At 38.2% G+C, this 13,335-nt stretch overlaps 1 protein-coding gene across 2 annotated transcripts in view; it reads right to left on the bottom strand.

The window, feature by feature from the left end:
• Positions 1 to 13,335, bottom strand: part of MYLK (myosin light chain kinase) — a 280,134-nt gene that overhangs the window by 224,861 nt on the left and 41,938 nt on the right. For both annotated transcript variants that reach the window (XM_061166997.1, XM_061166994.1), the window contains exon 2: positions 5,740 to 5,910. The gene's annotated coding sequence lies outside the window, so the exon portion shown is untranslated. The remainder of the gene's footprint in view (positions 1 to 5,739; positions 5,911 to 13,335) is intronic.

Genomic DNA, 13,335 nt, shown 5'->3' with positions numbered 1-13,335 from the left:
TCCAGTGTGCATTCTTGCCTCCCATGTTTTAGATAAATTGACCACAGGTTTGTGGATTTATTTCTGGATAGAAGGGTTTTGCTTTTAATCAAACTTGTGCTTCTCTTTGAATAGCCAATACATTTATATGATTCAAAATTCAAAAGACTCAAAGGGTATGCAATAAAAGGTATTTCACCCTCCCCTGTTCCTAGGTACTCAGCTCCAACTTCCTTCCCTCAGAGCCAGCCATGACATCAGTGTCTTCTAGGGACATGTATAAAAATATGTACATATACACTTTCCCCCCACTTTCTTTCTTAAAAACAAATGATAGCATATTACACAATCTGTTTTGTATGTTGATTTTTTCACTTAATATATTTTGGGGATTATTCCATATTAAACACATCAAGAACCATCTAGAAGACTTCCAAGTGTCTAAAAACATATAACACCTCAGGGACATGTGTGCCTTCCCTAAAGAGAAGGAGCATCTGTTAGGCCATTATATGATTCCTGTGAGTTTCGCAGTGAACCCCCTACAGAGAAATTGTACTAAAATTCTCCATTTGGAGAACCTACTAGGGCCCTATTTATAAGTTGTTTTATAACAGAGGAGGCAATGTGGAAACTCTGAGGTTATTAAAGTTGATGAGTAACACCACCATATAAGATCAGCAGCTGGTAGGTCACACCCCCTGTGATACACAGCAGAGGGGAGCTTGAATACTAGGGAAAACTCAAAGCCATGAGCGCTCTTGGAAGTTTTTGCTGTAAGACTAATAGCTGTAAGTCACATTTTATCTACAGGAACTAGCAAAACACACGAAAGGATAAAGACATGGACTAGCTAAGAACACTTAGAGTCAGTTTTCAACACTTAGAATCAGATATATAACACAGAATAAAATAATATATATAATCTCTATCCATCTGCTAGTTTCAGTTACAGTAACATTTCCTTCAAAATTACATTTTGTTCTGTCTGTCCTTCAGCACCATCAATAAGATGTCTTAATCCCTCCCTGATTCCTGCCAGATTCATATCAATGTAGACTTTGAACCTAAAGCATGAAGGTTTCTGTTTTTTCATTTATTAGTTTTTAACTGGAGGATAATTGCTTTACAATGTTGTGCCAGTTTCTGCTGTAGAACAAGGTGAATCAGCGATATGTATACATATATCCCCTCCCTCTTGAAACTTCCTCCCATCCCCCATCCCACCCCTCTACGTCATCGATAATAGCTTTATTGAGATATAATTCACATACCATATCATTAATGCATTTGAAGTAACAATTCAATGTTTGCTTGTTTTTTTTGAGTACAGTCACAGAGTTGTACAGCCATCAACTCAATGCACTTAGAACATTTTTATCACCCAAAAAGAACTTATCACCCAAAAAGCACTTAGAACATTTTTATCACCTGTACCTATCCACAGTCACTACCCATAGCCTCTCAAATTCCCCCAGCTCTAGGCAGCCACCAATCTACTCTCTGTTTCTATGGATGAAAGATAAGGTGCTTCAACAGTCTCATTGGCAGACTCAACACAACAGAGGAAACAAAATTAGCGATCTTGAAGATAGGTTAGCAGAAATGACACAAATTGAAACACAAAGAAATAAAGAGGGTGGGAAGAATAGAGTACCTAAGAGTTATGAAACAGAATCAAATTGGTCGACTATAGACCTGGGTTCAACCCCTGGGTTGGGAAGATCCCCCGGAGAAGGGAACGGCTACCCACTCCAGCATTCTGGCCTGGAGAGTTCCATGGACTGTACAGTCCTTGGGACTGCTGAGTCAGACATTACTGAACGACTTTCACTTTCACTTTCATGTGTAATTGGAATCCCAGAAAGAGAAGAAATAGATACTGATATGAAAGAAATGTCTGAAGAAATAATGCCTAAAAATTTTACAAAAATAATGAAATATACAGATCCAAAAGGTTCAGAGAATTCCAAGCAGTACAAATACCAAATAAAAACAATCAAACACATCTAGACATAACATATTCCAACTGCTGAAAATAAAAGATAAAGAGAAAATCTTAAAGGCAGTTGGGGAAAAGGAGAAACATACTATTTACACAGGATGAGAGTTAAGTTTCCAAGTACACTTCTCATCTGAAACAATGCAAATCAGTAAACAACAAAATGACAACTTAGGAATACTAAAAGAAAAAACTTTTAACCCAGAATTCTGCACCCATTAAACTCTCTCTCAAAAGTAAAGGAAAAATAAAAACTGTTAAAAATAAATGAAAACCTGAGAGAATTCATTATAAACAGACTTGTCCTTCAAGAACTGTTAAGTTCTTCAGACAGAAGGAATATACTAAAAAGAAGTTGATTCTAAACAAACTAAGATCTCTAGAAATGGTTAAAATGAAGTAAATAGAAAAGACTTTTTAAAAAAAATTAAGTTACTCTAAAAGATAATTGTTTAAAGTTAAAATAATAGTAATATACTATAGATACATAGGATACATAAAAGAAAAATATATGACAATAATACAAAAGTTGAGAGGGAAGAACTTAGAGTATAATGTTTTAAGACTTTTATACAATAAGTGGTATAATATTATTTGAAGGTAGACTGTGATTAAAGATGTATATTGTACTAGAGCAGACACTTAAAAAAATTTTTAGGATGTATAATCATTAAGTTAATGGAGATAAAAATAAATAATTAAAATTCTCAGCTAATCCAAAGGCAGGCAGAGAAAGATAAAGGAACAAAGAAAAGATAGAACAAATGAAACAACTGCATGGCATATTTAAATTCAAGTATATCAATAATTATATTAAATACCAATAGCCTAGTCATGCCAATTAAAGATTATCAGATTAGATAAAAAAGCAAGACTCAATTATATGCTGTCTACAAAAAGCCCACTTTAACTATAAAGACAGGGATAGGTTAAAAACCAAAGGGAAATATTAAAAATGCAGTTCAATTCAGTCGCTCAGCTGTGTTTGACTCTTCGCCACCCTGTGGACTGCAGCATGCCAGGCTTCCCTGTCCATCACTAACTCCCAGAGCTACAAGCACCAATTAAAAGAAAACTAAAATGGTTATATTAATACCATACAAGTAGATTTCAGAACAAGGAATATTAGTAGTGATAAAGAGAGTAATTTCATGATGAAAAGGTTAATTCACTAACTACAACGCTCCTAAATGTGTATGCATCTAACAACAGAGACCCAAAGTACATTATTCAAAAATTCTTAGAACTGAAAGGAGAACTAAGTAAATCTCTAACTGTATTTGGATACTTCAACACTCCTCTTTCAGTAACTGATTAAAAGAAAAAAAGTATACAGAAAATAAGTAAAGATATGGTAGAACAGAACACCACCATCAACCTACATGACTGAATTGATACCACACCTAAAAAGACAGAATATACATTCTTTTCAAGTACACATTGAAGCATTTACCAAGATAAGCCATATTCTAGGCCACCAAGCAGAACTGAATCAATTTAAAAGAAATGAAATTATATAGAAATGTTCTGTGAGCATAATGAAATTAAATTAGAAGTTAATAACAAGAAGATACCTGAAAAAGCCCTCAAATATTTGGAGACTAAACACCACACTTCTGAATGACCCATAAATCAAAGAGGAAGTCACAAGGATATTTGGAAACACTTCAAATTGAATGATGTGAAAGCACAATACATCAAATTTGAGGAGATACAGCTAAAGTAGCTAAAGTTTAGGAGGAAATTTATAGCATCAAATGCTAATATCAGAATAAAAGAAAAGCTTCAAATCTATACATGTATATATGTATATATGGGCTTCCCTGGTAGCTCAGTGGTAAAGAATCCGCCTGCCAATGTAGGAGACATGGGTTCGGTCCCTGGGTCAGGAACATTCTGGAAAAGGAAATGGCAACCCACTCTGGTATTCTTGCCTGGAGAATCCCATGGACAGAGGAGCCTGGTGGCTACAGTCCATGGGGTTGCAAAGAGTTGGATATGACTTAGCAACTAAACAACAATATATGTGTGTGTGTATATGTACATATATATCTATATATACTTACATAAATATAGAAATACATCATTATCATGTGAGGTTTATCCTTAGAAATGTAGGGTTGGTTCAACATTTGAAAATCAATCAGTGTAATTTATTAATCAACTGGCTAGACGAAAAAAACCTAGATGATCATTTCATTAGATGCAACAACAAAAAAAGCACCTGACAAAATTCAAATTCCATGTATGGCTCTGAGCAACAGCTTTAGTCGGAATGCAAAACACCGGAAAGCTCTGCTTTTAAAAAAGGTAAAAGGTTCTTAAGGGATCCAGAAGTCCTCTTATAAGAAAGGTATCAGCTGACTTTAGAAGACTGAATATGATGGGACAGATACTTAGCAGGGTCTTCAAATACACAATGAAATTATGTTCACGATATAGTTGTTTCAGATAGAGCTGGTTACATGCAGGCAGACTTATAATGAAAAAAAGAAGAGTTTCACTATTACTGGACCTCTGGGCAAAGCTCCATTTGAAATGGGGTTATGGTGTTGGGATACTGTGGTGGGAGTGGAACGTGGCTCACCAGGGAGGGACTTGGGACCAGAATGATTGACGGAATCTAGACTCCTCTATTGCCAGTTTAATAGCTCAAGCCTCAGTGAGTGATCCAAGCGTCAAAGCAGACCTGAGTCTAGAAACCAAATTATCAAAGTAGAGCTGCAAAAGCCCAGATGAATGTCAAGGGTACTTGAAGCCAAGAAGATTAGAAGAAACAATCATCTCTCTTAGTACATGCTTGCAAACTGGGGTACAATTTAAAGAAACCAGATATGCAAGTGACAACACCTCATATGTTAGAATGGCTATAAGGCTCTGTTACTCTTCCCTGTGAGGTAGGATGAAAAAGCTGGGCCTTCTGAGCTATGGGACAGGACAAGGAAGAACGTATACATGGCTTGCTGCAAATAGACCCATGTTCTAACAGGCACAGAGCCATGGTGATGGGCTTTACGGGGAACTCAGACTAGTTCCAGAATATCAGGTTAACAGTATAGCCAAAAAAGAAAAGGGCCTAAAAAAGAAAGATGCCTCCAGCTTATTTTGGGGGACTATACAACATGATGGTTTGATATATGTACACATTGTGAAAATACAACCACAAACAATTAACACATCTGTCACCTCACATAGTTACCATGCATGTTTGTCTGTGGTAAGAACATTTAAGATCTATTTAAATTAGCTAATTTCAAGTATATAATACAGCATTATTATTTTTTAATATTTATTTGGCCAAGCCAGGTGTTAGCTGCAGCACTTGGGATCTTTAATTGTGGCATGTGAACTCTTATTTGTGGCAGGTGGGATCTAGTTCCCTGACCAGGTATCAAACTTGGGCCCCCTGCATTGGGAGCCTGGAGTCCCAGTCAATGGAGCCCCAGGGAAGTCCGTATAATACAATATTATTATTTACAATCACTGTACCTTAGCTAGAGTCAGGTTACACATCAGGTCTCCAGAATTTATTCACTTTATAACTGAAAGTTTGTACCCTTTGATCAACATCTCCCCATTTTCCCACACAGTCCCCCTCCCCACCATCCACTGGCAACCAAGATTCTCTGGTTCTATGAGTTTGACTTTTTTAGATTCCACATATAATTAAGGTCATACAGTACAGGTTTCCCCCACTTTTTCAAAGTAGAACATTTCTATGAAACCTTTAGTAAGCATAAAGCAAAAAAAGCAATTACCTTAAGAACACATCTTGCTAACAGATGCACAAAATAAATTGAGATAACGCACAGATGTTCACAGACAAAGTTCAAAGCAGCTTGATGCTGAGATGCTGAGTGCAGTTCCCGGGGTTGGAGCTTGTTTCCACTTTCACTGCTCAGGGTGTGTTCTGACTCTTGAACAGTTCACTGAAAAACAAACATGGGCTATTTTCACTTTTTATACAAGCAAAAATTCTCTTAGGATATCCTGCAGTTAGCAAAAACAGGTACTAATGTAGTTCTTTCATAGAGGGAAGTGGCGTAAAGGAAGCTTTCAAAAATTGGGGAATACCTCTACGAATCTTTGTCTAGCTTATTTCACCTTGCATAATGTCCTCCAATTTCATCTATATTGTCACAAATGGAAGGATTTCCCTCCTTTTAATGGCTAAATACTATCCCACTCTGTGTGTCCAATTTGCTTTATTCATTTATCCATCAACCAACACTTAGGTTGTTTCACAATCTTGGTTTGACTTATGGTGAATAATGCTGCAGTGAACAAGAGAATGCAGGTATCTCTTCCAGATACTGAGTCCATTTCCTTTAGATAAATACCCAGAAGTAGGATTACTGGGTCATACGGTAGTTCCATTTTTAACTTTTTGAGGAAACTCCATATTGTTTCCCATAATGGCTAAACCAATTTACATTCCCACCAACAAGTGTACAAGAGTTCCCTCTCCTCCATACCCTCACCAGCATTTACTACTTCTTGTCTTTTTTAGTTGGAGAAGACTCTTGAGAGTCCCTTGGACTGTAAGAAGATCAAATCAGTCAATCCTAAAAGAAATCAATTCTGAAAACTCATTGGAAGGACTGATGCTGGAGCTGACATTCCAATACTTTGGCCACCTGATGCAAAGAAATGACTCATTAGAAAAGACCCTGATGCTGGGAAAGATGGAAGGCAGGAGGAGAAGGGGATGACAGAGGATGAGATGGTTGGATGGCATCACCAACTCAATGGATATGAGTTTGAGCAAGCTCTAGGAGTTGGTGATAGACAGGGAAGCTTGGTGTGCTGCAGTCCATGGGGTCGCAAAGAGCTGGACATAAACACGACTGAGTGACTGAACTGGTCTTTTTGGTAACAGCCATGCTAACAGGTTTGAGGTGATATCTCAATGTGGTTTTGATTTGCATTTCCCTAATGACTAGTCAGGAAGCAACAGTTAGAACTGGACATGGAACAACGGACTGATTCCAAATAGGAAAAGGAGTACGTCAAGGCTGTATATTGTCACCCTGCTTATTTAACTTATATGCAGAGTACATCATGAGAGACGCTGGACTGGAAGAAGCACAAGCTGGAATCAAGATGGCCGGGAGAAATATCAATAACCTCAGATATGCAGATGATACCACACTTATGGCAGAAAGTGAAGAGGAACTAAAAAGCCTCTTGATGAAAGTGAAAGAGGAGAGTGAAAAAATTGGCTTAAAGCTCAACATTCAGAAAACTAAGATCATGGCATCTGGTCCCATCACTTCATGGAAAACAGATGGGGAGACAGTGGAAACAGTGTCAGACTTTATTTTTTTGGGCTCCAAAATCACTGCAGACAGTGATTGCAGCCATGAAATTAAAAGACGCTTACTCCTTGGAAGGAAAGTGATGACCAACCTAGATGGCATATTAAAAAGCAGAGACATTAGTTTGCCAACAAAGGTCCATCTAGTCAAGGCTATGGTTTTTCCAGTGGTCATGTATGGATGTGAGAGTTGGACTGTGAAGAAAGCTGAGTGCTGAAGAATTGATGCTTTTGAACTGTGGTGTTGGAGAAGACTGTTGAGGGTCCCTTGGACTGCAAGGAGATCCAACCAGTCCCTCCTAAAGGAGATCAGTCCTGGGTGTTCATTGGAAGACTGATGTTGACACTGAAACTGCAATACGTTGGCCACCTCATGCCAAGAGCTGACTCATTGGAAAAGACCCTGATGCTGGGAGTGATTGAGGGCAGGAAGAGAAGGGGGTGACAGAGGATGAGATGGCTGGATGGCATCACTGGCTGGATGGCATCACTGACTCGATGGACATGAGTCTGAGTAAACTCCGGGAATTGGTGATGGACAGGGAAGCCTGGTGTGCTGCAATTCATGGGGTTGCAAAGAGTAGGACACGACTGGGCGACTGAACTGAACTGAATGACTAGTGATGTTGAGCACATTTTCAAATATCTCTCGGCCACTTAGATGTCATTTTTGGAAAAATGTCTATTCAAGTCCCTTGCTCACTTTTTAATTGGATTACTTGATGTCCTTGTGGGGGCAGTTGTTTTGTTTTTGCTATTGAGCTAGATATGGGTTCTTTATATATTTTAGTTATTAATCCCCTTTAGACATATGATTTATAAATATTTTCTCTCATTTTATAGGTTACCTTTTCATTTCATTGCATATGGACAAGCAAAATTTTTCCAATACCATTTGTTGAAAAGACTCTTCTTCCTCCATTGTGTATTCTTGGACCTCTTGTCAAAGATCAGTTGATCGTCTACACATGTGGGTTTATTTCAGGGCTCTCTATTCTGTTCCACTGATACATGTCTGTTTTTAGGCCAACACCATACTGTTTTGGAAGGGCTGATGCTGAAGCTGAAACTCCAATACTTTGGCCACCTGATGTGAAGAGCTGATTCATTGGAAAAGACCCTGATGCTGGGAAAGATTGATGGCAGGAGGAGAAGGGGATGACAGAGGATGAGATGCCTGGATGGCATCTCAATGGATATGAGTTTGAGTAAACTCCTGGAGATGGTGAAGGATAGGAAAGCCTGGCGTGCTGCACTCCACAGAATCGCAAAGAGTCAGACACGACTGATTAAACAATAACAATACTGTTTTGATTACTATAGCTTTCTAATATAGTTTGAAATCAAGAATTGCAATGCCTTCAGCTTTGTTCTTTCTCAAGAGTGCTTTGGCTATTTAGAGTTTTTTGTGGTTCCATACACATTTTAGGATTGTTTGTTCTATTGATATTTCTGTGGAAAATGTCATTGGAATTTTGATAGGAACTGCATTGAATTTGTAGATCACTTTGGGTGGTATGGATGATTTAATGATACTAATTCTTCCAATCCATGAATACGGGCTATCTTTCCATTTACTTGTGTCTTTTTCAATTTCTTTCATCAGTATCTTATAGCATTCAGAATATAGATCTTTCACCTCCCTGGTTAAATTTATCCATATGTATTTATTTATTTACTCTTCCTGATGCTATTATAAGTGGGATTGTTTCCTTAATTTCTTTTTGAGATAGTTCATTGTTGGTGCCTCCAGCTTCTGACACAGGTTTTAAAGAAGACTAGTTCCTTCTCTAGCCCCTTTCCAAAGGCCACATCAATTCAGAGAGAAAAATCAAAACAAAAGCCCCAGAGCTAGAGACAGGAAGGAAAGGAAGCTATTCAAACTCCCTGTCCCTCTCCTCCACAGCACACAATAGTTGAGTCCTCTACTAGAGAAGCATGGCTCCAAAAGAATCCCTCTGACCTGGTGTTTTCTGGTTTTAAAGCCTCTGTTTGATCACTGTCACTATGGCGACAAGTCTGGGATGCTCTGCTCTAAGTGAGGAAGCTTATCCCTTCAAATATGCTTCTTGAGTGAGCAACAAAGGAATGCACTGAACCTCAACTAATCTCATATTCTCCTGGGAGACCTCTCTCAAGAGGCACTTCCCCCCCTCTTGTCCTCACAAACCTCCCAGGTTTAACACTGTTCAGTCAATAACCACATTTACATAGAGATTTACAGTTTATTTTAACCCACATCACCTCAATCAAGCCTGAAAAGTCCTCTTAAGTCACATGAGCCTCTTCTACAGCAACTAAACAAGGCCTTTGGTTTTAGGGAGCCCTTCCCCAGAAGGCTAGCAGACATGGGCCCTGCAGCTGGGATAGGATCCGGGAAGGAGGGGTAGGAGGGCAGGGAGTTTATCCACATGACTTTTTCTTTTCCAGAAGGAAGAATCTGCAGAGGCTTGTAACCCTGGCATGCCTGATGCCCACTCCCCCAAAGCTCTTCTCAGTCTGTTCCAGGCTGTTCTGACTTGGCTCATGTTCTACATCATCCCCATCCCCAACTTTTCTAAGAGTGGCTGTCAGCTCTGGGGAATTTATCCTCCCTGACCTCAGATGGGTCTTCCTTAATTATGAGTTCTTAGAGTCAGCCTTGGCTTCCTATAACATAGACGTAAAAAGAACACTCTCCTTTATTTTCTCCCCTCTGTCATGTCATTCTCCTTCACTTCTAGTCACCACATGTGTATGGGTTTGCCCCTCACCAAGCAACTCTCTGCAACACCAGCTGAATGTCCTACAATTTAACTCAATTCTGATGTTCTCTACCTGGAAAGAACATCAGATTCCACAGACAGCACCCACTTCATATGGCAATTGCAAGTCTTGGTAGTCACCTGTACTTCTGAACAATTGGCTATAAGTCAGAGGTTCCCACACCCCCTCCTTAAGTTTGATCATTAGCTAGGAAAGCTCAGAGAACTCAAGAAAACAGTTTACTTATTAGATTAGTAGTTTATTACATTGGCTATTAAAGAACATGAATAACCAGTCAGATGAAGAGATACATAGGGTAAGGTCCCGAGGAGTCCCAAGCATAGGAGCTTCTGTTTCATGGAGTCTGGAGTATACCACCTTCCTGGCACATAGATGAATCAACCTAAGAGTTCTTCAAACACCATCTTTTTGGGTTTTTATGGAGGCTTCCTATCATAGGCATGATTGATCACATCATTGGCCATTGGTGATTAAGTCATTCTCTAGCCCTTCTCCCCTCCCCAGAGGTCAGGAATTAGAACTGAAAGCTCCAACTCTAATCACCTGGCTGGTTCTGCTGGCAACTAGTCCTCTTCCAGTGGTCTTCTAGGGGCTTTCCAAAAATCACCTTGTGAATATATGTTCAGTGGTCAAAAGAGGCTCGTTATGAATAGCAAAAAACACCCATTTCATCTTTATGCTCTAGAGCTATTTAAGGAGTTAGGAACAAAAGATGTGCATACAGCTCTTGGCACTTAAGAAATTACAATGGTTTTAAGAGCTAATTCCAGAAAACATGACAAATTTATTACATCAGAGTATCAAAATAGTGCTGTACTGTGCTTAGTCACTCAGTCGTGTCTGACTCTTTGCGACCCCATGGACTGTAGCCCACCAGGCTCCTTTGTCCATGGGGATTCTCCAGGCAAGAATACTGAAGTGGGTTGTCATGCCCTCCTCCAGGGGATCTTCCCAACCCAGGGATTGAATCCAGGTCTCCTGCATTGCAGGCAGATTCTTTACCATCTGAGCCACCAGGGAAGCCCATACCTCTTAATAGTTTCATAACATTGGTGAAGTAATTTAACCCTTTTTTAAAATTTCATTTTTAATTTTTGGGATAATTACAATATTATTATAAGGTGATTATTATTATTATTATAAGGTGATGGTTTCTACCTTTCTAAGCCTGTTACCTCCTCTGTAAGATGGGGACAAATACATCTACCCAGTGGGTTTGATGATAAGGACTGAGGACCAGACGCCTTCTACAACATTTAGTTCCTTCCCATCCTAGCTCACTCTGCCCTCAGGGCATAGGCAGTCTCTAACCTCTTACGAAGGTTCATAACAAAAAGGTAAAATAATGTATCAACCTCTCATTGACCGCTCTAGCTTCTGTTTTTTGGTCACCTAAATCATTTCTGGGTGATGTGTAATTCTTTCCCTTCAGTTTTCAAAACAAACAAATAAGGGAAGCTGTTGAACTTCATTTGTTTTTACTATGAGAGGCAATGAGATAAGAACAAAGATTATCCTAGGAGGCAAAACTTCTGGGTTCCAGTCATACCTGCTCACTGAGTTCCTTAGACTCTTTAGTCTCCAGGAGTTTCTTTCTAAATAACTCCTTTGCCTTACCTTCCAGAGGAAGATGGCTGGATAGGTTGCTCCGTTACAGGCCCTTTCCACTCTAAGATCTCCCTTAAGGGAGTACCAAACATAAAATAGGGATAAATCAGACTTTGCTGAGAGACAGGTCCTGCCCTCTAGGAGTATTCTAAAATCAACCCCCCACTTCTTAAAATAAACATTTCATTTGGAAATAATTTTAGATTTTCAGAAAAGTTGCTAAGATGATGCAGAGAGTTCATTTAACCAATTCTCCCTAATGATAACATCTTACATTACCATGGTACATTTGTTAGAACTACAAAACCAACATTAGTACACTACTATTTACTAAATTCCAGACTTTATTTGGATTTAACCACTTTTTCCACTAATGTCCTTTTTTCTGTTCCTGGATCCAATCCAGGATACCTCATTGCATTTAGGATAAAATATTTTTTAAATGGTGAAAGATTTCCAACATAGAGACAAACAGAACTTCAGTAAAAAGAGTATCAGAAACACCTGATGCTCTTTTTGAGCCCTCTCTTCCCATTTTCAAGCCCTTTCCTTTCTCCCTAGAGAATCACCATCACAAACTTATTGTTTATCATTCCCAGGCACATTTGCATGGATTCCTAAACATATATATATATATATATATATATATATATATAATAAACACTATATAGTGTTGTTTTTCAGACTTTAAAACATATATAAACATTATTCTTTTTGCATCCTTCCATAACTTGTTTTTTCATTCAATATTGTTTTGAGATCCATCTGTTAGGAAATAAAATGATGGTTCTTTCAACTGCTATATATAATATGTATAGTATTTCATTCTATGAGCACACCACTATTATCATACACCTACTGATAGACATTTAAACCATTTCCCTTTTTTTTTTTCTGCTGCTGAAATAGACACTTTAATGAATGTTTGCTGATGCACATAAGACTCCACCTAGGACTAGAATTTCTAGGTTAAAGGTGTAACCAAATTGTTTCTTAAAGCTGTTGTACTGATCTACACTCCTTTCAGAAGTTAGTGAGTCTGTTGCTCCACTCCCTCATCCTTACTTGGAAGTGCATTCATTTTATAAATTAATTGGGAGAGAATTGGCATCTTTATGATGAGTCTTCCAGCTCAAGAATACAGCAGCTTTCTTTTTATTAAGACTCTTTTTTTTTTTCTTTTAATAACTGCAGTTTCTCCAAAAATATTCTTGTACATATTTTGGTTAGGCATATGTTTAGGCATCTTGAGGCTTTTATTACTACTGAAAAATAGAATTTTTTAAATTAACTTTTCTAATTGGCTATTACTGGTGAACAAGATTTTGATATGTTGATTTTGTGTCTAGGGAAACTGGCAAGCTCTTACTATATATTTTCCACTTATAGACCTCAAGAAAGCCATATTGTAGGCAAATAAGGACATACCTTTCAATATTCACATCATTTTTCTTACTTTATTGCATTGGTTAGAATCTCCTGTACAGTGCTAAATATAAATGGCCAGAAAGGGCATCTTAATCTTTTTTGTGTCTTTAATGAAAATAAGCCTAGAGTCTTATTGTAAGGATAGTTTTTGCTGGACTATTTTGATAGATGCTCTTTATCAAGTTAAGGAAATTCCCTTCTAAGTTTCCTGAAAAGTCTATTCAATCATGAATAA

The sequence above is a fragment of the Dama dama genome, chromosome 19 (genome assembly GCF_033118175.1).
Source record: "Dama dama isolate Ldn47 chromosome 19, ASM3311817v1, whole genome shotgun sequence".
In the NCBI taxonomy this organism is placed as follows: domain Eukaryota; kingdom Metazoa; phylum Chordata; class Mammalia; order Artiodactyla; family Cervidae; genus Dama; species Dama dama.
The sequence above is the reverse complement of the archived record's forward strand: the minus strand, read 5'-3'. Positions and strand labels throughout refer to the sequence as shown.